Raw genomic sequence first — 27,081 nt, 5'->3', positions numbered from 1 at the left:
AGTTGTTGACATCGGAGGGATCGAGTGTAGGTTTTTTGAGAAGGGGTGCAACTCTCGCTCTCTTGAAGACGGAAGGGACATAGCCAGCGGTCAAGGATGAGTTGATGAGCGAGGTGAGGTAAGGGAGAAGGTCTCCCGAAATGGTCTGGAGAAGAGAGGAGGGGATAGGGTCAAGCGGGCAGGTTGTAGGGCGGCCGGCCATCACAAGTCGCAAGATTTCATCTGGAGAGAGAGGGGAGAAAGAAGTCAAAGCATAGGGTAGGGCAGTGTGAGCAGGACCAGCAGTGTCATTTGACTTAACAAACGAGGATCGGATTTCGTCAACCTTTTTTCAAAATGGATTCAGCAGGGAGGTGAAGGTGGTAAAGAGCTTCCTAGGGTTAGAGGCAGATGCTTGGAATTTAGAGTAGTAGAAAGTGGCTTTAGCAGCAGAAACAGAGGAAGAAAATGTAGAGAGGAGGGAGTGAAAAGATGCCAAACCCGCAGGGAGTCTAGTTTTCCTCCATTTCCGCTCGGCTGCCCGGAGCCCTGTTCTGTGAGCTCGCAATAAGTCGTCATGCCATGGAGCAGGAGGGGAGGACCGAGCCGGCCGGGAGGATAGGGGACATAGAGAGTCAAAGGATGCAGAAAGGGAGGAGAGGAGGGTTGAGGAGGCAGAATCAGGAGATTGGAGGGAGAAGGATTGAGCAGAGGGAAGAGATGATAGGATGGAGGAGGAGAGAGTAGTGGGAGAGAGAGAGGGAAGGTTGCGACGACGCATTACCATCTGAGTAGGGACAGAGTGAGTAGTGTTGGAGGAGAGCGAGAGAGAAAAGGATACAAAGTAGTGGTCGGAGACATGGAGGGGAGTTGCAGTGAGATTAGTAGAAGAACAGCATCTAGTAAAGATGAGGTCAAGCGTATTGCCTGCCTTGTGAGTAGGGGGGGACGGTGAGAGGGTGAGGTCAAAAGAGGAGAGGAGTGGAAAGAAGGAGGCAGAGAGAAATGCATCAAAGGTTGACGTAGGGAGGTTAAAGTCACCCAGAACTGTGAGGGGTGAGCCATCCTCAGGAAAGGAACTTATCAAGGCGTCAAGCTCATTGATGAACTCTCCAAGGGAACCTGGAGGGCGATAAATGATAAGGATGTTAAGCTTGAATGGGCTAGTGACTGTGACAGCATGAAATTCAAATGAGGAGATAGACAGATGGGTCAGGGGAAAAAGAGAGAATGTCCACTTGGGAGAGATGAGGATTCCTGTGCCACCACCCCGCTGACCAGATGCTCTCGGGGTATGCAAGAACACATGGTCAGACGAGGAGAGAGCAGTAGGAGTAGCAGTGTTTTCAGTGGTAATCCATGTTTCCGTCAGCGCCAAGAAGTCGAGGGACTGGAGGGTAGCATAGGCTGAGATGAACTCTGCCCTATTGGCCGCAGAACGGCAGTTCCAGATGCTGCCGGAGACCTGGAACTCCATGTGGGTCGTGCGCGCAGGAACCACCAGGTTAGAGTGGCAGCAGCCACGCGGTGTGAGGCGTTTGTATAGCCTGTGCGGAGAGGAGAGAACAGGGATAGACAGACGCATAGTTGACAGGCTACAGAAAATGGCTATAATAATGCAAAGGAGATCGGAATGAAATGAACTAAACATCTGGGAAAGCGAGAGAGCGGGGCCTCCTTCACTTACGTTTCACTGAAATATAACTCTCCCAACTTCCACCTCAGAAAGATCCACCTCACTTTTTAAGAGATCTGTGCCTCAAGTGGGGGTTGCCAAGCATTTTTGGGGGCGGGCCCGGCCCCCTATGGCCCGCCCATAGCGACGGGTGTGGTCCTCTTAAGCACATTATTTCAATATTTCCTAGCTCTGAATTGACGCAGGTTACACTTTTGCAAAACTACTCGGTTAAAAATAAGAGCATGAATGACAATAAAGGTATGACTTTAATTATATGCATAATGATGTAGTAAACAACATCGCTCAGCGTGGGAACTTTTGGTGGGGGGGAAGTAGCCTTTATAAGTCTCCATGGTGGGTAAAGACCATCACTTCGTTGTCTTGTTGGGAATAGTAATAATTTGTGACAGTACGCATTGTATTAGTCTAAGAGTTGTTTTTCATTTTATTTCTCACATTAAAAAGACATTTGAGAAGGATTTGAGAAGCGAATTGCTTGCAGTTGTACATATGACGCACAGACACACTAAAGCTGTACAGTGTAGTTAGAAAAGACAGTTTACATTATTTGCAGATGTGTTCCCTTTTATTTACAAATCGAAAAATTTAACATTTGAAATGAATGTGGCAGAACAGTTAAGCCAAGAGTTCCTGTGGGAGTCTTCTCCTTCAGTCTTTTTGCCTCCTATGCCTCGTTTCCCATTAGATGGGATTTTCCCAATGCCAACTTCACCTGAGACAGCCGCTATCCAGTGTCATGTGTTGCTGAATTACAGATCTCGCTATCCCAATGTCGCTGCTGTCCATGGTACTGAAATATCCAATCTCGGCTATTTGCATACATAGGACCATTCACACTTGACACCACACACACAAGTTAATGCTTTTTCTCTCACACACTTTTGAACATTGTACAACCTGCAACAAGACACTGAAACAACAATTAATTTCAAGTTTGTTTCTTTCTGAATAAAGATTAAATCAATGTGTGGAAGGAGATTGGATAATGTATAGGCATTCCCTATAGCTGTTTTTGACTGGAGCATGATCCGATTGCTTTGTTTGAGCCAGAATGGAAATTTGGTCTGAGAAACGACGCCCATTATAGCATGACTATTTCAGAGAGAATTAACTTTATGTTATATGTAAAAATATAAATAAGGCAGTGTTTATATGACCCCCTTTCAAACAGTCACTTATTTATCACTTTCTTGCAGATATACAGTGCATTCAGAAAGTATTCATACCCCTTAACTTATTCCACATGTTGTTTTCTTACAGCCTGAATTCAAAATGGATTCAATTATAATATTTTCTCTCACGCAGCTACACACAATACCCCATAATGACAAAGTGAAAACACGCTTTTGAAATTTCTGCAAATGTATTGGAAATTACATACAGAAATATCTCATTTACATAAGTATTCCCACCCCTGAGTCGATTAAAGCTGTGTCTTTCTGGGTAAATCTCCAAGAGCTTTGCACAACTGGATTGTAAAATATATGCAATATACATTATATAGACAGCCATTTTTTTTTTGCCATAGGTTTTCAAGCCGAATTAAGTCAAAACTGTAACTAAGCCACTCAGAAACATTCAATGTCGTCTTGGTAAGCAACTCCAGTGAATATTTGGCATTGTGTTTTAGGTTATTGTCCTGCTGAAGAGGGAATTTGTCTCCCAGTGTTTGTTGGAAAGCAGACTGAACCAGGTTTTCCTCTAGGAATCTGCCTGTACTTAGCTCTATGCCGTTTATTTTTATCCTAAAAAAGTATCTAGTCCTTGCCAATGACATGCATACCCATAACATGATGCAGCCACCACCATGCTTGGAAATATGAAGAGTGGTACTCAGTGATGTGTTGTGTTGGATTTGCCCAAAACATTACGCTTTGTATTCAGGGCATGAAGTTCATTTCTTTGCCACATTATTTGCAGTTTTACTTTAGTGCCTGATTGCAAACACAATGCATGTACAGGTTTCCTTCTTTTACATTTACATTTTAGTCATTTAGCAGACGCTCTTATCCAGAGCGACTTACAGTTAGTGAGTGCATACTCTGTCAATTAGGTTAGTATTGTGGAGTAACTACAATGTTGATGATTCATCCTCAGTTTTCTCCTATCAAAGCATTAAACTTTCTTACTGTTTTAAAGTCACCATTGGCCTCATGGTGAAATCCCTGAGCGTTTTCCTTCCTCTCTGGCAGCTGAGTTAGGATGGACACCTGTATTTATGTGGTGACTGGGTGTATTGATACACCATCCAAAGCGTAATTAATACCTTCACCATGCTCAAAGGAATATTCAATGTCTGCTTTTTTTGTACCCATCTACCAAAAGGTGCCCTTTTTTGCGAGGCATTGGAAAACCTCCCTGGTCTTCATGGTTGAATCTATGTTTGAAATTCACTGCTCGACTGAGGGACCTAATAGATAATTGCATGTGTGGGGTACAGAGATTGTGTAGTCGTTCAAAAATCACTATTATTGCACACATAGTGAGTCCATCTAACTGATTATGTGACTTGTTAAGCACATTTTTACTCCTGAGCTTATTTAGGCTTGCCATAACAAAGGGTTGAAAACTAATTGATTAGATTACTAGATACTAGACTCTGTCAATATGTTTTTGGAAGTGGCTCTGCATTTCTTGCATACATATCATATTTATTTAAGGATTATGACGACTTTCTAAAAGGACAAAGCTGTTTCTGTGTGCTCCCTTGTCTCCACTGTCACTCACCACATCCCTCGATGCGTGCAAACAGAGCATCTATATTAGGGATGGGCAACTCCAGTCCTCGGGACCTGATTGGTGTTAAACTTTTTCCCCAGCCCCAGCTAACACGTTTGACTCTAATAATCAAGTACTCATGGGTTTCAGTTTATAATGCAATAAGTTTAATCATCTGTGTTTGCTAGGGATGGGGAAAAAGTGTGACACCCCTCCGACCCCCAAGGACTGGAATTGTCCATCCCTGATCTATATGGTAGGACCAGTACCAGACCTGAATGAATGTGTCTGTTTTGAATATTCACGGAGACAGAATGATGTGGTTGATAGCAGAGACGTCATGCCAAAAGGGGGCACAGGGTCACTTGCCCCCTCAGATTTGTGATGTTTAAATTTGTCTTGTTATATTTTCTCTGTCATACTACTAACCATGAAGTTGGCTTTAGCTAGCCCAGATAGGATCCCAATCTCCCAACCTAATAACTACACTGAACAAAAATATAAACGCAACATGTAAAGTGTTGGTCCCATGTTTCATGAACTGAAATAAAAATCCCAGAAATGTTCCATTCACACAAAAAGCTTATTTTTCTCAAATTGTGTACACAAATTTGTTTACATCCCTGTAAGCGAGCATTTCTCCTTTGCCAAGATAATCCATCCACCTGACAAATATGGCATATCAAGAAGCTGATTAAACAGCATGATAATTACACAGGTGCACCTTGTGCTGAGGACAATAAAATGCCACTCTAAAATGTGCAGTTTTGTCACATAACACAATGCACAGATGTTTCAAGTTTTGAGGCAGCGTGCAATTGGCTTACGGACTGCAGGAATGTCCACCAGAGCTGTTGCCAGATACGTTTATGTTTATTTCTCAACCATAAGCCAAGGCGGCTTTAGAGAATTTGGCAGTACTTCTAACTGGCCTCACGACTTCAGACCACTTGTAAAGCAGCGTATGGGCGAGCTGTTGGCTGATGTCAACGTTGTGAATGCTCCATGGTGGCAGTGGGGTTATGGTATGGGCAGGCATAAGCTACGGACAATGAATACAATTGCATTTTATCGATGACAATTTGAATGCACAGAGATACCGTGGGATAGTGTACGTGCACAAAGTGAATTTGTAACATGTATATCATTCTTACTTGTTGTTCTTTATATTTACTACCATTGCCTATTGTAAGTTGCCTCTCTGTGTTTTACTGTGTTGTGTAATACTCCGCAGGTAGCATTATGCCATTAATACAGCCCTTCCTTTGTTAATAGCGTTGTTGCTCTACTTGTGCTATCAGTTATTGGGCATATTCATTACCCCTGTTATCTGTCCATTACAGGACCACTATCATTCCACTACCTTTCCATGTCCATTTCATCCGTGTGTGTCAATAAAGTATCCTTGAATGTAACTCTGAGGTTGCCTTATTCCCCTCTTACCAGGGGAGGTGAAAGCGCAACCTGGTCTCAGAACATTTCGTATTATTCTGTATGTACAAAGCTGTGATCAAGGCAAAGGGTGGCTACTTTGAAGAATCTCACATCTCAAACATATTTTGATATGTGTAACACGTTTTTGGTTACTACATGATGCCATATGTGTTATTTAATAGTTTTGATGTCTTCACTATTATTCTACAATGTAGAAAATACACAAGACACAGAGGAGGAGAAACTATCCAACACCCTGGGAGAGAGAACGAGTGACCTCAGTCGAACTCACAGCCAGAAAGATGGGTTAGATACAGGAGAGGAGGAGGTTACCCCGGATGCCATCACCCCTGCTCCTGTGAGCAAGGAATGAGAGGGGAAGCCTTCTAATCAGGCCAACGGGCAGGCGGAGCGAGAGGTCATAGTGATAGTGATTCAAACCCAGAGAGAGACAGACAACCCATACAACCTCTTGGCTGAGATTAACCACACAGAGGTAGAGGCAGAGGGCCTTCAGGGCAAGCCAGTCAGCCTGCCTGCTCTGATCCTCAAGTCAATTGTATTTAAATTCATATTCATTAAAGATTTTTAGTCAAGACTTGAAAAGTGCCATTTATTTCAAATGATAATTATTCAGTGTCTGCAACCCTCAAGAACCAGGGTGAGTCTGGGTCGCCCTTTAACTGGGCAAACACAACTTGCATATCGTCATAGACTAGACCGAAACGTTAATCTTTTAACCTTGCTTAAATAAAACAATGCATTTTTAATAGTGAGCAAGAGTTTTCTATGATGATTAAAGTTTTTTTGTCGCGCCCTCCACTTTTTTGTCAAATAATACATCTAAAAAAAATTTAATAAGTTAATTATTAAAAGCATTAAAATTGCGATTGGGATGTTTCCCACTTATTTATACAACCTACTCCACAAAGTTTAGAGAAATGTTCTGAAATTAATTAAGAATTAAACAGAAGAAAATCAGAATTGAAGGCAACTATAATGCAAAGAATTTAATGGTCTATGGTTCAATCCTGTTTCTGGTCTAATGAATAGTTAATATTGTTCCTCCTCTTCCTTGTGGCAAGCGCAGCAGCACACTGCCCTCCAAAGCCTGCAAAAAAAACGCTGGACTGCCCCTTTCCTCGCCCTGCATGGAACATCCAGGGTCACGTCCTTGGTGACGTGTGGGGTGACGTCCAGGGTGACCACAGCAACATCCTCTGAAAAGGGACAAAAGCAGGACAGAATGTAAATAAATGCAAACCGTAGGTTCTAAACACTGGCCAGTTGAATGGGATCTTTTATTTCAGCTCATGAAACATGGGACCAACACTTGACATGTTATCATGATGAACGGCACCTGTCAGAGTGCTTTCTATAAGTCTTACTCACCTGCTTGGATGTCAGATGGCAGAGTGGCGTAGACGGCCACCATGAGAGGCTTTTCTTCAGGTGTGACGTCCACAACCTCCAAGAGTGAAGAAGCAGGGTATGCATCTGTGTTAGGGGTGAGGTCCACAAGCTCCAGGTGGGAAGAAGCAGGATCTGCCTCTGTGTTTGGGGTGATGTCCACAACCTCCAGGTGGGAAGATGCCAGGTGTGCCTCTTTGTTAGAATTGATGTCCGCAATCTCTAGGTGGGAAGAAGCCGGGTCTGCCTCTGTGTTTGGGGTGATGTCCACAAGCTCCAGGTGGGAAGAAGCCGGGTCTGTCTCTGTGTTAGGGGTGGTTTCCACAACCTCCTGATAGGAAGAAGCCGGGTCTAACTCTGTGTTAGGGGTGATGACCACAAACTTCAGGTGGGTAGAAGCCGTCTCAGCCTCTGTGTTAGGGGTGATGTCCACAAGCTCCTTGTGGGAAGAAGCCAGGTGTGCCTCTTTGTTAGGGGTGATGTCCACAACCTCCAGGTGGGAAGAAGCAAGGTGTGCCTCTTTGTTAGGGGTGATGTCCACAACCTCCAGGTGAGAAGAAGCCGGGTCTGCCTCTGTGTTAGGGGTGATGTCCACAACCTCCAGGTGGGAAGATGCTGGGTCTGCCTCTGAGTTATGGGTGATGTCAACAACCATACGGTGGGAAGAAGCAGGGTCTGACTCTGTGTTAGGGGTGATGTCCACAAACTTCAGGTGGGTAGAAGCCGTCTCAGCCTCTGTGTTAGGGGTGACGTTCACAACCTCCATGTGGGAAGAAGCCAGGTGTGCCTCTTTGTTAGGGTTGATGACCGCAATCTCTAGGTGGGAAGAACCCGGGTCTGCCTCTGTGTTTGGGGTGATGTCCACAAGCTCCTGATGGGAAGAAGCCAGGTGTGCCTCTGTGTTAGGGGTGATGTCCTCAACTTCCAGGTGGTAAGATACTGGGTCTGCCTCTGTGCTACGGGTTTTGTCAGCAACCTCCAGGTGGGAAGAAGCCAGGTGTGCCTCTGTGTTAGGGGTGATGTCCAAAACCACTATGTGGGAAGAAGCCGGGTCTTCCTCTCTGCTACGGGTGATGTCAACAACATCTAGGTGGGGAGAAGCTGGGTCAAACTCTGTGTTAGGGGTGAATCCCTCAACCTCCAGGTGGGCAGAAGCCGGGTCTTTCTCTGTGTTAGGGGTGATGTCCACAACCTCCGGGTGGGAAGAAGCTGGATCTGCCTCTGTGTTATGGGGGATTTCCACAACCTCCAGGTGGGAAGAAGCCTGGTCTGCATCTGTGTTAGGGGTGACAATTAAAATCCTGATTGGCTCTACTACTACAAGGCACCAGGATGTCATGACAAAAGGCATCTGTCAGAGTGCTTTCTATGAGTGCTACTCACCTGCTTGGATATCAGCTGGTAGTGTGGCGGAGAAGGCCACCACTAGGACAGGGGGAACTCGCAGGGTGTCTGCAGTAGGCTGGAAGTAGCTTTTCACCTCGTCCGCCACAAAGGCACAGACAGAGCTCATAAAAAAAGGGGTCTTGAGGTCATCCAGGGAGAAGGACTGGCTGATTCTCCCGAGGATCGACCTCACAGAGTCAAAAGCAGCAGCCCGGGAGAAAGGGGTGTAAGGAGAAGAGGCCTTCAACGTGTTGGAGAGCTTCTCCCCTACGGCCACCACCAAACTCACAGCCATCCCGCTTAGGAGGATGGGGTGATCTGAATGGCCTTCCTCTGGCTGAAGCCACAGGGCCAGGAGGATCCTGGGCACCAGCTCCACCACCACCTGGGATGGGCTGAGCAGGTTGCTACAGGGCTTATTGGACAGCTTGTCCAGAATGCTCCTCACAGCTCTCTCCACGATGATGTGGACCTTGGGGTCGCTGAAATCAACAAAAAGCAGCAGAGAACGCTAAACGATGTGCAATGTTCACACAGAGAACACTGCCCTAGTTATTTTCTGCATAGCTCCAGATGTGTAGATGAATGGAGCAAGCTGTATGCAGGGCAATACATGGAACTCACATGTCAGCGCCAGCTGGAGAGGTGGTGTGCATAGAGCGGCGGAGCTTGCAGACAGCCTTGTGCTCCATGTCAATCATTTTTAGGCAGGTGTTTACTTCCCAGGTCTGCCGTAGGAAACAGGAAGTCCCATTAGTGTAATTTCACAACAGATATATTCTGCTGTACTGACTAGTTGTTGAAAGGCTAGAAAGGAGCTCACTGACTAATAGTCTAAGTCTCTAACTCTCATTCTCTTACCAGCCGAGCGAGTTCGTTCCCCTCCTCCAGGGTTTCCTTCCACACCCTTCAAATAAAACACAAAGCATTTCAACTTTCCTGGCTTCCTATTGATCTGTTGTTTATTTTACCCACACCTCCTGGAGTGCTGCTGGTGACAGAGAATGGCAGTGAAGGTGAGAGCTGACGTGGTACTCACCTCTCCCTAAGGGATTTTTTGCCCTGAGACACCAGCCAGTCGCTCATGTGCTCCATGGTGACATGGGGCGAGACCTGGCCTCGACTCTGGAGCAGCAGATAGTGGACCATGAACTTCTTCTGCAAGATGAGGTAAGGTGTGAGACCGTGCCACTAAAGACCATATAATGTGCTTTCAGAAGGGCCTCATTTCACAACTGCTCATGTCTCACAATTTGCAAGTGATATTAAAAACTCTTATGACCATCTTCTCTAAACTGTCTTGAAATAAAACTCTTGTTTTGGGATTAAATCTATCTCTTTTTTTCTGTGGTTACTTTTTTTGTGGGATGAATCTTACCTGTTTATTGTAATATGCTTCCTCCCAGCAGGCCTGCAGAGTCTGAAAATAAAGGCTGCTTCTACAGAATTCCTTTGAAGATAATTAAAACAATTATGCTTTATTAGGTACATTATGCACAGGCATTTACAGTATGCCAAAAGGAATATCTCCTAAGATTACCTTAGTGGGACCATAAGTGAACTCAGGAATGCTCCCAACCCTATCCATGGTCAGAGGGGGACGAAATGCAGCGCTATAAATATACGGGATGCTCTAGAGATAACAGGAATGACTTAAAGTCGCGAATGATCAATGCCTGTGGAGTTGTCCAATATGCTGCGCTGAGAATTGAGTTGTAGGCGATATTTGGATATGTTTGGCGCAATTTACATGTTTACATTCTATTGCCATGGAGAAATTGAGTTTCTAGAACCTGTTTTCTTCTATGTCTTTATTTCGTGAAATATTAAGATCTTTATTTTGTCATAATGTGTATATGAGGACGTTGGAGCCCGTTCCGATTCATGACGCGGTTATCCAGGTGCATGTTGCATAGACCTACTAATCCAACCTTGGTTTACAAGTTAAATTAAATTAGTATATATGCCTATACAAATCTATTGACCACATCCATTTAAATCAATGATTGTCAATTGAAAATGTGGTAGTTGTGTTATCCTGTTGTGCGTGTCAGGGCTCCTCTTAAGCACGTTATTCCAATATTTCCTAGAATTGACGCAGGTTACACTTTTGCAAAACTACTAGGTTAAAAATAAGAGCATGAATGACAATAAAGGTATGACTTGAATTATATTTGTAGTAGTGTGATGTTGTTCCCCTAGATTATGCACCAAATTGCACACAAGGACAGTTCAAGTAGGCCAGGTCAAGAGGGGATGTTAATAAATTAATAATAATAATAATTCAATGTGGTTTCTTTATTTAATTAAAGCTGCATAGCTAATGTTATTTTTTGGTGTGCAAACATTTTTATGTATCTATATTGCAAATACACCTAATTGTAAAAGTTGTGTATATTTTGGTTTGGTCCATCGCGGGTTATCTGTATTTATGTACCCTCTTATTGTTCTCTTTTGCCTGACCTTCAACTAGCAAGGTATGTTGTCCTTGGCGCCGTAATTTGTCGATATAAAACTGTGGTAAAGTTACACAAAGTGCTGTTACGCAACTACAGGTTTTGTTACAATGTGGACAATATAACGATGTATGTTAACAACTTTCACCGAGCTCGCTAATTAGGGTACCTATTGTAACTCGGGAGTATTTGGGTCAGTGTTTGAGTGAGTTTCTATGTGCTCACGCAGGTGCCCGAGAGCTGTGGCTGCACCAAGGGCTAAGCTATTGTGTGTTGTCTCTTCGTGTACAGGTATGTCATTTATTTTTGTCAGAATTATGTTGTATATCATTTTACTTGTATTGTATAGTGTGTTGTTAGGCACTGAATGTGTGCATGCAGCACCTGTTCATTTTTGCCTGACCTTCAAGTAGCAAGGTGCCCGAGAGCTGTGGCTGCACCAAGAGCTAACATATTGTGTGTTGTCTCTTCGTGTGCAGGTCGAATAAAAATTATCCAACCATCAGAATTCCAGTTGTGGCAGTGTCCTAATTACGTGACCTGCCGACTGGTCAGCTCAAGCCGACCGCCGGAGCTGTGCATGTGGATGAGGTGCACGACCTGCGCATGTGAATTTGTTGATGGCTTACTGTAAGTGAATATATACTGTAAACAGTGAAAGTGAATGTAGCATATTCATTAGATACAGGTATTCGTGCTTATTTGTATGTTTTGGATGAATTTGTTTATTGCATTAATTTTTTTGGGTATTTGAATGCACTAAATTACATTGTATTTTAGTGCTCTGTTGAGCCATGGAAGATTCTCAAATCCATAAGACGTGTTATGCTGTGGATTTTAGTGTGGGTAGAGGGAGGGGTGTCCTTCCATTTACACCAATTGTACATTCAGCTCCTGGGAGTAGAGCGTTTGCTAGTCCTGAGTTTGCAAGCACTGGGAGGGGTAGGCTGTTTGTTCCACCTGACCAGGGTATCCCACCTCTGTCTTTTGATGTACCATCATCCACAGTACTCGGTGATAATGGGACGCCTCCGAGTCAGCTTAGTGACCTTATTAAGCAGATTGGTTCAGAGATAGGAGAATCTATCAGAGCGAGTTTACTGCAGCCTGGGGTTTCAAGTCTTTCTCCTGCCCGTCCCCCTCACCAACCCCAGCAGTTTCCCCTGCCTGAGCAGTGTGGGTCAACCTTTATTGATGCGTCCAAGCTGAATCTGGTTGTGAAGTCAGATGTTAGTGCTCCACCTCTTTTTAGGGGTGATGGCTCAGATAAGTACTCTGTCCTGGAGTGGGAGGAGTTAATGGAAGTCTACCTAGAGAAGAGGGGTTACACTGGGTCTGGGAATGTTGGGGAGGTGATGTCTAGGCTCATGGGGAGGGCACGTGATGTGACCAAAGTCTGGAAGCGTAACAACCTTGTTGTCACAGATGTTAAGGCGGTGTTCAGTGTTTTCAAGCAACACTTTGGGGATACTGTCTGCTCAGGTATGCCATTAGCTGATTTCTATTCAATCAAACCATATGCTAATGAGGGTCCAATAGATTTCTGGATTAGGCTTAACAAAGCTGCAGAGGCAGCCGAACAGTACCTTGTGAGTGAGGGCAGGACCTTACCCAATCAGTGCTCAGAGTTGGCAGTCATGTTTGTACGCAACTGTCCTGATAAAGAGTTGGCCCAAGTGTTCAAGAGCAAACCCATTCGTGACTGGACAGCCAGTGAGGTACAGGATCGGTTGGATGAACTGTTAAGGGAACGTAAAGCATGTAGAACACAACTTTCACAGCAGGTTGCTGCTGTTTTTGACTGCCCTCAGGAGGGAGTGGGTCCTGTGAAAAGACCTAATGTGTCATCTTTTTCTCAATGTGGCCGTGAACCAGACCAGGCATCATCTGTATCTGAGGGTGGGACATTAAATAAAATGTTGACTTTGTTAGAGAAGGCTCTGGTCAGCAATACTCAGCAATACTCAGTCTGTGAGTGGCACAGTGGTCTAAGGCACTACATCGCAGTGCTAGCTGTGCCACTAGAGATCCTGGTTTGAATCCAGGCTCTGTCGTAGCCGGCCGCGACCGGGAGACCCATGGGGCGGCGCACAATTGGACCAGCGTCGCCTAGGGTAGTGGCGGGAATGGCCGGCTCAGTTCGTAGTGCATGGTGTTTGCAACGCCAGGGTTGTGGGTTCGATTCCCACGGGGGGTATGAAAAAATAAAAATAACGTATGCACTAACTGTAAGTCGCTCTGGATAAAAGCGTCTGCTAAATGACTTAAACATGTTAAATGTAGAGGGCCCCGTAAACAGTTCCACAAACGTCAGCATGAGTGCGCTGACTGTGGAAGCACTAATCACTGGACCAAAGCTCACTGTCAGATGCACCAGCTGTGCGTCAAGTGCTTTTCTCCGGGCCACATGAGCTTTGACTGTAGTGAGGCTGGGCAGCGACAGAACCCTGGATGTGGACAGACTGGCAGGTCTCAGGAAAACTAGAAAGCCTCCGTTCTGAGGAGGGCAATGTGGGGCATTCTTATTTTTCCTCCACTGATGATGATATCCAATCTGTTTATTCTTACTTTTGTGAGTCAGTACCCAAGAACAACACAGTCATTTTTCAGAACACAATGAGAATTACTCAGAATGACAGTTTGTTTTACACCACTGTGCTAGTACAGGATAAAGTTGAGCTGAAGGGGATGTTAGATAGTGGGTCCATGGCTACTACTCTGCGCGCAGATATTGTACCTCGGTTGAGGGAGGCAGGAGTGGTAGAGGGGAACTTTCTAGCTCCTTCAGACATCATCCTGGTGGGTTGTGGTGGGAACAAACTAGCCCAGTGGGCATGTGTGACTTAAAAATGCAACTTTATGGCTTCTGTTATGTAGTCCCTTTGCTTATTGTTGATGGGCAGGTTGATGAACTCATTGTGGGAACTAATGTGTTGAAGTCTCTGATTAGACAGTGAGTTTCTATGTGCTCACGCAGGTGCCCGAGAGCTGTGGCTGCACCAAGGGCTAAGCTATTGTGTGTTGTCTCTTCGTGTACAGGTATGTCATTTATTTTGTCAGAATTATGTTGTATATCATTTTACTTGTATTGTATAGTGTGTTGTTAGGCACTGAATGTGTCCCCTGTCGGTCTGTCCCCCTGTCGGTCTGTCACCTGTTTTTCTGTCTGTGTCCCAGGAGCCAGAGTAAATGCCAAAGACAACAAGTGGCTCACTCCTCTGCACCGGGCCTTGGCTTCCTGCAGTGAGGTACGTGTACTGATACTGTCAGGCCTCACACACACTCCTGTGCATATGTGTTTGACTGTTAAGTGTGTTGTGATTTTTAAATGCACTTTAAACAAAGTTGAACATGATTTGTTCAACTTTGGACTGTGGTCCTCTGTAGCTCAGCTGGTAGAGCACGGCGCTTGTAACGCCAAGGTAGTGGGTTCGATCCCCGGGACCACCCATACACAAAAATGTATGCACGCACGACTGTAAGTCGCTTTGGATAAAAGCGTCTGTTAATGGCATATTATTATTATTATTTGAACTGTGTTCCTGTAGGAGGCTGTCCAGGTGTTATTGAAACACTCTGCTGATGTGAACGCCAGGGACAAGAACTGGCAAACGCCGCTCCACATCGCTGCGGCCAATAAGGCAGTCCGCTGTGCCGAGGCCCTGGTCCCTCTCCTCAGCAACGTGAACGTGTCAGACCGGGCCGGGCGCACGGCGCTGCACCATGCAGCCTTCAGTGGACACCAGGAGGTTAGCAATTAGCATGGACATGATTACACACTGTAGTCTACACTTTATACCTGTCCTATCCCCATGTTGAGCTTACTGTGCATCCGATTACTTACAATGGTTGAATGTAGGGCTGTGACAACCGTGACATTGACGGTTTTGGATGAAGAACACCATGAAAATAAAATTACCGTCAAAACCAAAAAGAAGTATGATTTTCTCTCCATAAAATGTTTTATCACCTTTATTTTAATGTAGATATACTTTATCCATAGCGGGAGTGTTAACTATTGATTATATGGTATTGTTTTGCTGACTTAGTTGGAGGAGATATAGACAGTTTAATAGATGGACTATCTTTTGATGCACCGCAATCACCAAATCTGCTCTATGCGCGAATAGGAGAGAATCTTTGAAGGTCAATTCAGGTTAATTGAAGGGGGGGGGGGGGGGGGGGTGAGGTGAAAAGTGGGGACCGGGGGTAACTATAGTACCTCTAGATCTATAGCCTACAGGCTGGGGGTGGGTGGGTAGCCTCTGACCTCTGACCTTCACCTCTGACCTTTTTCATTGTTACAGTAGATCAGAGGAGTGAGGTGAAAAAGATGGCTCTCATAGCAAAAAAAAAAACATAACAACCTGTTTGGGCACATTTCAGTTTCACACCTAACGACGATGGAGAACCAGATGACTTGGCCAGCCTGTTTGCAGAATATGCGCAAAACCCATAGGCTACCTACTAAGAATTCCAGCACCACAAACGGGACACCGATAAGTGGCGAGCACTGCCAGACACTGGAACTCGTTATTTAGTCATAGGAATGGTGCCTTTACGAACGGTGGAGAAACCCGCCTTCAAATAAATGCTCTGGAAATTTGACAGACTATACGAGTTACCGGGGAGAAAGTATTTGTCTCAAACAGCGGTCCCTACCTTGTTCAACAAGGTGAAGGGGGAGGTTCAGGCATGTCACGGTTTCGGCCGAGGCGGCTCCTCCTCCTTGTTCGGGCAGGTTTCGCCGGTCGTCGTCTCCGGAGTTCTAGCTGCCACCGCTCGATGTTTCTTGTTTGTTTGGTTTTGTCTGTTAGTCACACCTGTTTTGTGTTAGGTCTCATTTAGCACCCTATTTAGTTTCCTTGTTGTTAGGTTTGTGTTGTGTGTGATTGTTCGTGTCGTGGTTGCGCTACCCGTGTCGGTACGCTATTTTTCCTGAGCTTCCTCCTCGTTTTGTGAGGAGAGATTTACGCACCTGTGTGTGCGCTTGTATTTTACGCCTGTGTGCGTCTTTTGCCTCCGGGCTGTTTTGGATTAATTTTCGTGCTCAGTAAAGTCTTGTTGGACTTACCCTCTGCTGCCTGCGCCTGATTCTACACCACACCCATACACAGCACCGTGACAAGGCAGAGCTAAAGGACGTAGATTTGTTTATTTTTGCACTGAATATGGACATGTGGTCAAGTGTAAATATGACTCCTTACATGAACCTAACAGTGCACTATCTGACGAAAGACTGGACACTGAAATCCAACTGTTTGGAAACAACCTACATTCCGGAATTCCTTGACTGGGCCCTTGACGAAAATCTAATGTCCTGTATCGCCACAGACAACAGGGCCAACATTGTGGCTGAAGTGAGGCAACTGAACTGGCCTTGGCTAAATTGCTTTGGCCACAATCTCCATCTCGCTGTCACCATCAATGTGAAGCCAGAGCACAGGCCGTGTTCTAGGCCTATGTAGAACTCTGGTGGGCACTTTTTAGCAGAGCTGGCGATTTAAAAGAGGGACCTAGTAAGGCCCAGACCGAGCTGAACCTCCCAATTCACAACCTCATTCTTGTGAGAAATTAAGTTTTAATAACTAAGCTGTAATAACCATTTATAGGCTATTCAATGTTAAAAGAATAAGCTATGCAAAATTATTGTTCATGAATAATTGTAATTCAGATGCCCGAGCAAATAAACAAACAAAATAGGCTAGTTTCCTTGAATCACTTAATGTTGCATTACCATAGGCCCATTGTTTTATTTAGCCAATCATACTCTAATTAAACCACTGATTATAATGAGTTAATAATGAGAATATAGAACATATTCTGGGAATCCTACATGTTACGTGTGTATACTATACCAGAAAGCATGATCATTAGCTTCTTCTGGATTGTTTTAAATCGCGTAGCCTGTCGGAAGGCAGCGGGTGCGGCGAATAGGCTTCCAAATAGATGACTGTTGAGTTGTGAATGTCAGTGAAAGAGAGGCTCAACCAGGCATATCGCAATTTTTCAAAATACAATGGAGGGAAAACAGTTTGGAAAGCAATTGGCTTATTGCTTCAAAGAGAAGAAGATGAAAATACTAATGTCTTTTTAATGATCAAAATCCTCAACTTAATTGAGGGAACAGTATTATTGGCATCGGCTATATCCCCGGTGAGTGTGCATATTCACTGTCTTTATCACTGGGTCAGTGCCACTTGAAAGTCGTGTTGAAAAAGATTCTGCTAATCTCTCTAGTCATATAAAGTGTAGTAGAATTGCGTGATTTTAAAATAATAAAAGGCCACATTTTTCCAGTGAAAAGAAACCTACTCCACCACCCGCTGCATTGAACAGCCTGTGATTGAGTTATATTATTAGCCTAAATTATGACTATCCAATTTACTAATCACATTAGGAATAGTCAGCTATTTTACATAAGTTCCGAGCTGGTCATGGGTGCACTTCAGCCACGCTCAAGGTCCTAAACGATATTATAACCGCAATTGATAATAGACAGTACTGTGCAGCCGTCTTCATCGACCTGGCCAAGGCTTTCGACTCTGTCAACCACCGCATTCTTATTGGCAGACTAAATAGCCTTGGTTTCTCAAATGACTGCCTCGCCTGGTTCACCAACTACTTCTCAGATAGAGTTCAGTGTGTCAAATCGGAGGGCCTGTTGTCTGGACCTATGGCAGTCTCTATGGGGGTGCCACAGGGTTCAATTCTTGGGCCGACACTTTTCTCCGTGTATATCAATGATGTCGCTCTTGCTGCTGGTGACTCTCAGATCCACCTCTACGCAGACGACACCATTTTGTATACATCTGGCCCTTCATTGGACACTGTGTTAACAAACCTCCAAACGAGCTTCAATGCCATACAACACTCCTTCAGTAGCCTCCAACTGCTCTTAAACACTAGTAAAACTAAATGTATGCTTTTCAATCGAACGCTGCTGGCACCCGCCCACCCGACTAGAATCACCACTCTCGACGGGTATGACCTAGAGTATGTGGACAACTACAAATACCTAGGTGTCTGTTTAGACTGTAAACTCTCCTTCCAGACTCACATAAAGAATCTCCAATCCAAAGTTAAATCTAGAATCGGCTTCCTATTTCGCAAACAAAGCCTCCTTCACTCATGCTGCCAAACATGCCCTCGTAAAACTGACTATCCTACCGATCCTTGACTTCGGCGATGTCATTTACAAAATAGCCTCCAACACTCTACTCAGCAAACTGGATGTAGTCTATCACAGTGCCATCCGTTTTGTCTCCAAAGCCCCATACACTACCCACCACTGTGACCTGTACGCTCTTGTTGGCTGGTCCTCACTACATGTTCGTCGTCAAACCCACTGGCTCCAGGCCATCTATAAATCACTGCTAGGCAAATCCCCGCCTTATCTTAGCTCATTGGTCACCATAGCAGCACCCACCCGTAGTCTGCGCTCCAGCAGGTATATCTCACTGGTCATTCCCAAAGCCAACACCTCCTTTGGCCGCCATTCCTTCCAGTTCTCTGCTGCCAATGACTGGAACGAATTGCAAAAATCTCTGAAGCTGGAGACTCTTATCTCCCTCACTAACTTTAAGCATCAGTTGTCAGAGCACCTTACCGATCACTGCACCTGTACACAGCCCATCTGAAATTAGCCCACCCAACTACCTCATCCCTATATTGTTATTTATTTTGCTCTTTTGCACCCCGGTATCTCTATTTGCACATAATCTCTTGCACATCTAGCATTCCAGTGTTAATACTATTGTAATTATTTTGCACTATAGCCTATTTATTGCCTTACCTCCATAACTTGCTACATTTGCACACACTGTATATATATTTTCTGTTGTATTTTTGACTTTATGTTTTTTTACCCCATATGTAACTCTGTGTTGTTTTTATTGCACTACTTTGCTTTATCTTGGCCAGGTCGCAGTTGTAAATGAGAACCTGTTCTCAACTGGCTTACCTGGTTAAATAAAGGTGAACAATTTTTTTTTTTTTAAATAAGTTTGCAAATGTGATGATGCATGGAATGCTTGATATTTTTCATGGAGAAAATTAGCTTCCCCAAACTTGAGAGCAAGACTGGCCTAAACGCGCTAATGTTTTCCTTTGCTAATGTCCGTCCCGCCCCCCTGTCAGCTGTCAGTTTTGTCGATGACCACGTACATAAGACACGCCAATCACCGACACCTGAAGTTCCATGACCATCACAGCCCTAGTTGTATGCTTGAGTTTGTTCAGAGGAGGCTTTTAATAAAATCCGATCTGAGTGTGAAATGCCTTACTGAGGGTAAATGGAAGCTCCTCTTGTGCCCGGCTCAGCCTTATACAGTTTAAGGTACTTTACCGTATCCATTTCAGTAAGGCCAGATTGTCCAAATTCTACCCAAATATTGATGGTACATGTGACAGGTGTAAAAGCTCCTTGGCGGACTTGACCCACATGTTCTGGTCCTGTCCCCGTCTGGCAGATTATTTGTCCACTATTTAAAACCCTTTCTGAAGCATTTGATATAAAGTTGCAGCCTAGTGCAGAAATTGCTATTTTTGGAGTACCAAACAACAATCCTTCTCTGACCAATAGACAGCTAGATGCCATTGCCTTTGCCTCCATGTTAGCCCGCAGAAGGATTTTATTGGATTGGAAATCTATCAATCCTCCCTTAGCCTCTCTTTGGCTCAAAGATCTGAAGCTGTTCCTAAAATGAGAAAAAATGAAGTTACCATTCGAGGGTCAACCAACTCATTTTATTCCTCCTGGGACCCGATGATATCCTATTTTGAACAGCTCCAAACACTTCCTCCAGATTAGTACTCTTGGCCCCACCTTGAGATTACTGCTATATAGGCCTATAAAATCACTTAATCACCTGAAATTGTTAGGCTATTACATTTTTGCTTGAAGTAACGTTGTTGTATACTTTTGTTTTGTTTTCTGACATGTAACTCAATTACTTTCCCTTTCTTTTTAAATGTGTTTGGAGGCATTCTGGGGGGAGGGGGAGGTCAAAGGGGGACTAAAAGGGGAGAAATGTACCATGTCTTTACATGTTATCTTTCATTCATTGTGAATACAAAATATATAATTTTAAAGGGAAGGCTTTGAAGCCAGATTTAGCGGATTTTGCTGTTTAGTTTTCCTCAACCTGTGTTTTGTTTCTCTCTCCTCTCCCTGTTAGATGGTGAGGCTGCTTCTCTCCAGAGGAGCCAACATTAATGCCTTTGACAAGAAGGATCGCCGAGCAATCCACTGGGCTGCTTACATGGGTGATGAGTTTACCACATCATTTACATTCTGACTAATGTCCTTTATACCAATGAATGAATGAATGAATGGACTGTGTGTTAGTCTCACAGCTCAGCTGTATGAGCCACGTCTAGTGTGTTATTATGTCAGAATCATGTACTAAGTAGGTTGATTAGATGTTTTCAGTTGTACTAACATGATGTAGGTGTTGCTTATGGTGCTGTGTACCACTGTAAACTAATCTATCTCTCCCTCTCTCTGCCTATCTCTCTGTGTTTGTATCTCTGTTTCTCTCTTAACCCCCTTACTATCTCCCTCCCCTCCCCTCCCCTCTCTCTCTCTCTCTCTCTCTCTCTCTCTCTCTCTCTCTCTCTCTCTCTCTCTCTCTCTATTTATCCCTCCCCCTCTCTCTCTACCATAGGGCACATTGAGGTGGTGAAACTGCTGGCCTCTCATGGATCAGAGGTGTCCTGTAAAAACAAGAAGGCCTACACCCCTCTCCACTCTGCAGCCTCCAGTGGAATGATCAGTGTGGTCAAGTACCTCCTGGACCTTGGTGTGGATGTGAGTCAACACGCATTCAAATGTGTAGGGGGTTTTCATAATAGTAATGAAGAGAGAGAGGTTAGAGCCAGTGATTTGGACCAGGGGGTTTTCATAACCAAGTAATGAAGAGAGAGAGGTTGGACCAGGGGGTTTTCATAACCAAGTAATGAAGAGAGAGAGGTTGGACCAGGGGGTTTTCATAACCAAGTAATGAAGAGAGAGAGGTTGGACCAGGGGGTTTTCAGAACCAAGTAATGAAGAGAGAGAGGTTGGACCAGGGGGTTTTCATAACCAGGTAATGAAGAGAGAGAGGTTGGACCAGGGGGTTTTCATAACCAAGTAATGAAGAGAGAGAGGTTGGACCAGGGGGTTTTCATAACCAAGTAATGAAGAGAGAGAGGTTGGACCAGGGGGTTTTCAGAACCAAGTAATTTACATTTACATTTTAGTCATTTAGCAGACGCTCTTATCCAGAGCGACTTACAGGAGCAATTAGGGTTAAGTGCCTTGCTCAAGGGCACATTTACGTCATTTAGCAGATGCTCTTATCCAGAGCGACTACAAACACCCTATAGCCAGTGGGATAACCACTTTACAATTATACTTGTTTTTTTTATTGTTTTTTGGGGGGGGGGGGGGTAGAAGGATTACTTTATCCTATCCCAGGTGTTCCTTAAAGAGGTGGGGTTTCAAATGTCTCCGGAAGGTGGTGAGTGACTCCGCTGTCCTGGCGTCGTGAGGGAGCTTGTTCCACCATTGGGGTGCCAGAGCAGCGAACAGCTTTGACTGGGCTGAGCGGGAACTATGCTTCCGCAGAGGAAGGGGAGCCAGCAGGCCAGAGGTGGATGAACGCAATGCCCTCGCCTGGGTGTAAGGACTGATCAGAGCCTGAAGGTACGGAGGTGCCGTTCCCCTCACTGCTCCATAGGCAAGCACCATGGTCTTGTAACGGATGCGAGCTTCAACTGGAAGCCAGTGGAGTGTGCGGAGGAGGGGGGTGACGTGAGAGAACTTGGGAAGGTTGAACACCAGACGGGCTGCGGCATTCTGGATGAGTTGTAGGGGTTTAATGGCACAGGCAGGGAGCCCAGCCAACAGCGAGTTGCAGTAATCCAGACGGGAGATGACAAGTGCCTGGATTAGGACCTGTGCCGCTTCCTGTGTAAGGCAGGGTCGTACTCTCCGAATGTTGTAGAGCATGAACCTGCAGGATCGGGTCACCGCCTTGATGTTGGCGGAGAACGACAGGGTGTTGTCCAGGGTCACGCCAAGGCTCTTCGCACTCTGGGAGGAGGACACAACGGAGTTGTCAACCGTGAATGCGAGATCATGGAACGGGCAGTCCTTCCCCGGGAGGAAGAGCAGCTCCGTCTTGCCAGGGTTCAGCTTGAGGTGGTGATCCGTCATCCATACTGATATGTCGGCCAGACATGCAGAGATGCGATTCGCCACCTGGTTATCAGAAGGGGGAAAGGAGAAGATTAGTTGTGTATCGTCAGCGTAGCAATGATAGGAGAGGCCATGTGAGGATATGACAGAGCCAAGTGACTTGGTGTATAGGGAGAAAAGGAGAGGGCCTAGAACTGAGCCCTGGGGGACACCAGTGGTGAGAGCACGTGGTGCGGAGACAGCTTCTCGCCACGCCACTTGGTAGGAGCGACCGGTCAGGTAGGACGCAATCCAGGAGTGAGCCGCGCCGGAGATGCCCAGCTCGGAGAGGGTGGAGAGGAGGATCTGATGGTTCACTGTATCAAAGGCAGCAGACAGGTCTAGAAGGACAAGAGCAGAGGAGAGAGAGTTAGCTTTAGCAGTGCGGAGAGCCTCCGTGACACAGAGAAGAGCAGTCTCAGTTGAATGACCAGTCCTGAAACCTGACTGGTTTGGATCAAGAAGGTCATTCTGAGAGAGATAGCAAGAGAGTTGGCTAAAGACGCCACGCTCAATAGTTTTGGAAAGAAAAGAAAGAAGGGATACTGGTCTGTAGTTGTTGACATCAGTGGGATCGAGTGTTGGTTTTTTGAGAAGGGGTGCAACTCTCGCTCTCTTGAAGACGGAAGGGACATGGCCAGCGGTCAAGGATGAGTTGATCAGCGAGGTGAGGTAGGGGAGAAGGTCACCGGAGATGGTCTGGAGAAGAGAGGAGGGGATGGGGTCAAGCGGGCAGGTTGTTGGGCGGCCTGCAGTCACTAGTCGCAAGATTTTATCTGGAGAGAGAGGGGAGAAAGAAGTCAAAGCATAGGGTAGGGCAGTGTGAGCAGGACCAGCAGTGTCATTAGACTTAACAAACGAGGATCGGATGTCGTCAACCTTTTTTTCAAAGTGGTTGACAAAGTCATCCACAGAGAGAGAGGAGGGGGGGGGGGGGAGGATTCAGGAGGGAGGAAAATGTGGCAAAGAGCTTCCTAGGGTTAGAGGCAGATGCTTGGAATTTAGAGTGGTAGAAAGTGGCCTTAGCAGCAGAAACAGATGAAGAAAATGTAGAGAGGAGGGAGTGAAAAGATGCCAGGTCGGCAGGGAGTCTAGTTTTCTTCCATTTCCGCTCAGCTGCCCGGAGCTCTGTTCTGTGAGCTCGCAATGAGTCATCAAGCCACAGAGCTGGAGGGGAGGACCGAGCCGGCCGGGAGGATAGGGGACACAGGGAGTCAAAGGATGCAGAAAGGGAGGAGAGGAGGGTTGAGGAGGCAGAATCAGGAGATTGGAGGGAGAAGGATTGAGCAGAGGGAAGAGATGATAGGATGGAAGAGGAGAGAGTAGTGGGAGAGAGAGAGTGAAGGTTGCGGCGGCGCGTTACCATCTGTGTAGGGGCAGAGTGAGTAGTGTTGGAGGAGAGCGAGAGAGAAAAGGATACAAAGTAGTGGTCGGAGACATGGAGGGGAGTTGCAGTGAGATTAGTAGAAGAGCAACATCTAGTAAAGATGAAGTCAAGCGTATTGCCTGCCTTGTGAGTGGGGGGGGATGGTGAGAGGGTGAGGTCAAAAGAGGAGAGGAGTGGAAAGAAGGAGGCAGAGAGAAATGAGTCAAATGTAGACGTGGGGAGGTTGAAATCCCCCAAAACTGTGAAGGGTGAGCCATCCTCAGGAAAGGAACTTATCAAGGCGTCAAGCTCATTGATGAACTCTCCAAGGGAACCTGGAGGGCGATAGATGACAAGGATATTAAGCTTAAATGGGCTAGTGACTGTGACAGCGTGGAATTCAAATGAGGAGATAGACAGATGGGTTAGGGGAAAAATTGAGAATGACCACTTGGGAGAGATGAGGATTCCTGTGCCACCACCCCTCTGACCAGATGCTCTCGGGGTATGCGAGAACACATGGTCAGACGAGGAGAGGGCAGTAGGAGTAGCAGTGTTTTCAGTGGTAATCCATGTTTCCGTCAGTGCCAGGAAGTCGAGGGACTGGAGGGTGGCATAGGCTGGGATGAAGTCAGCCTTGTTGGCGGCAGAACGGCAGTTCCAGAGGCTGCCTGAGGTGTGTGGTGCGTGCAGGGACCACCAGGTTAGAGAGGCAGCAGCCACGCGGTGTGGGGCGTTTGTGTAGCCTGTGCGGAGAGGAGAGAACAGGGATAGGCAGAGGCATAGTTGACAGGCTGCAGCAGATGGCTACAATAATGCAGAGGAGATCGGGATGAAATGAACTAAACATCAGGGAAAGGAGAGAGCAGGCCTCCCTCACCAAAAAAAAAATATATATATAGAACTCTCCCAACTTCCACCTCAGAAACTATAATTGTTTCACTGAACCACCCGAGTAAAACTCTCCCAACTTCCACTTTAGAAATTAGAATTGTTGTAAACTACAGCAGACTGTTATCAGTAGCTATAATTAAGTACAGCAGCTACCAACCACCTAACGTTAATGCCTCGGATGAGGTTAGAAAAACAGCTGAATGGTAGCAGCTAGCTGGCTCAATCACAGGTACTCTTAACCATGAAATAACATTGGAAACAATTAACCATAGTTGCAAAGAGTTACCAGTAGCTACCCGCTAGCTAGCTAGCTAGCTTTGTTGGTCCAAGTAGTGGGTAGGCTAGCCTCGTGCTTCGCCGGAGTCCGCCGAATACAGTCCTTACCTACAATAATTACCTACAATAACCTTCAATAACTACCTGAGTAAGCTACCTATAATACCAAATTACAATACCTACCTACAATCTAAATACATGGTTTAAGCTTAACTCAACACCATATAAGAAGCCAAGCTTACCTTTCATAACGCAGCAACGATTAAACGTTGGGTAGCTAGCACAAAGATATTGTATTTAGCTACCACAGCCTGCTGGTAGTGTTGGCTGGCTAGCAATGGCTACTGTGTTGACTTTGTTTGAAAAACGGCGTCGCTGCGAACGAATGTAGCTGGCTAAAAGGATATTGTTTTTAGTTGCAACCGTTGCTATTAGCAACTCACCAGCTAATCCAGGAGGTGAGTTAGCTAGCTAGCTTAGTAATGAAGAGAGAGAGGTTGGACCAAGGGGTTTTCATAACCAAGTGATGAAGAGAGAGAGGTTGGACCAGGGGGTTTTCATAACCAAGTAATGAAGAGAGAGAGGTTGGACCAGGGGGTTTTCAGAACCAAGTAATGAAGAGAGAGAGGTTGGACCAGGGGGTTTTCATAACCAAGTAATGAAGAGAGAGAGGTTGGACCAGGGGTTTTTCAGAACCAAGTAATGAAGAGAGAGAGGTTGGACCAGGGGGTTTTCATAACCAAGTAATGAAGAGAGAGAGGTTGGACCAGGGGTTTTTCAGAACCAAGTAATGAAGAGAGAGAGGTTGGACCAGGGGGTTTTCATAACCAAGTAATGAAGAGAGAGAGGTTGGACCAGGGGGTTTTCATAACCAAGTAATGAAGAGAGAGAGGTTGGACCAGGGGGTTTTCATAACCAAGTAATGAAGAGAGAGAGGTTGGACCAGGGGGTTTTCAGAACCAAGTAATGAAGAGAGAGAGGTTGGACCAGGGGGTTTTCATAACCAAGTAATGAAGAGAGAGAGGTTGGACCAGGGGTTTTTCAGAACCAAGTAATGAAGAGAGAGAGGTTGGACCAGGGGGTTTTCAGAACCAAGTAATGAAGAGAGAGAGGTTGGACCAGGGGTTTTTCATAACCAAGTAATGAAGAGAGAGAGGTTGGACCAGGGTTTTTTCAGAACCAAGTAATGAAGAGAGAGAGGTTGGACCAGGGTGTTTTCAGAACCAAGTAATGAAGAGAGAGAGGTTGGACCAGGGGTTTTTCAGAACCAAGTAATGAAGAGAGAGAGGTTGGACCAGGGGGTTTTCATAACCAAGTAATGAAGAGAGAGAGGTTGGACCAGGGGGTTTTCATAACCAAGTAATGAAGAGAGAGAGGTTGGACCAGGGTGTTTTCAGAACCAAGTAATGAAGAGAGAGAGGTTGGACCAGGGGGATTTCATAACCAAGTAATGAAGAGAGAGAGGTTGGACCAGGGGGTTTTCATAACCAAGTAATGAAGAGAGAGAGGTTGGACCAGGGGGTTTTCATAACCAAGTAATGAAGAGAGAGAGGTTGGACCAGGGGGTTTTCATAACCAAGTAATGAAGAGAGAGAGGTTGGACCAGGGGGTTTTCATAACCAAGCAATGAAGAGAGAGAGGTTGGACCAGGGTTTTTTCAGAACCAAGTAATGAAGAAAGAGAGGTTGGACCAGGGGGTTTTCATAACCAAGTAATGAAGAGAGAGAGGTTGGACCAGGGGTTTTTCAGAACCAAGTAATGAAGAGAGAGAGGTTGGACCAGGGGGTTTTCATAACCAAGTAATGAAGAGAGAGAGGTTGGACCAGGGGGTTTTCATAACCAAGTAATGAAGAGAGAGAGGTTGGACCAGGGGGTTTTCATAACCAAGTAATGAAGAGAGAGAGGTTGGACCAGGGGGTTTTCAGAACCAAGTAATGAAGAGAGAGAGGTTGGACCAGGGGGTTTTCAGAACCAAGTGACCTGATCAGGAATGTATTGTTTTGTTCTCTCCCCCCCCCCCCCCCTCTCTCTCTCTCTCCACTCTTTTCCCTCCCTTGCTCCCTCCAGATAAATTAGCCCAATGGGTACGGTAACACCCCCCTCCACGTGGCATGCTACAACGGGCATGATGTGGTGGTGAATGAGCTGATCGAGTGTGGCGCCAACGTGAACCAGGTGTACGAGAAGGGTTTCGCCCCACTCCACTTCACGGCCGCCTCGCGCCATGGGGCGCTCTGCCTGG

The sequence above is a fragment of the Coregonus lavaretus genome, assembly GCF_964263955.1.
Source record: "Coregonus lavaretus genome assembly, contig: HAP1_SCAFFOLD_1326, whole genome shotgun sequence".
In the NCBI taxonomy this organism is placed as follows: Eukaryota; Metazoa; Chordata; class Actinopteri; order Salmoniformes; family Salmonidae; genus Coregonus; species Coregonus lavaretus.
The sequence above is the reverse complement of the archived record's forward strand: the minus strand, read 5'-3'. Positions refer to the sequence as shown.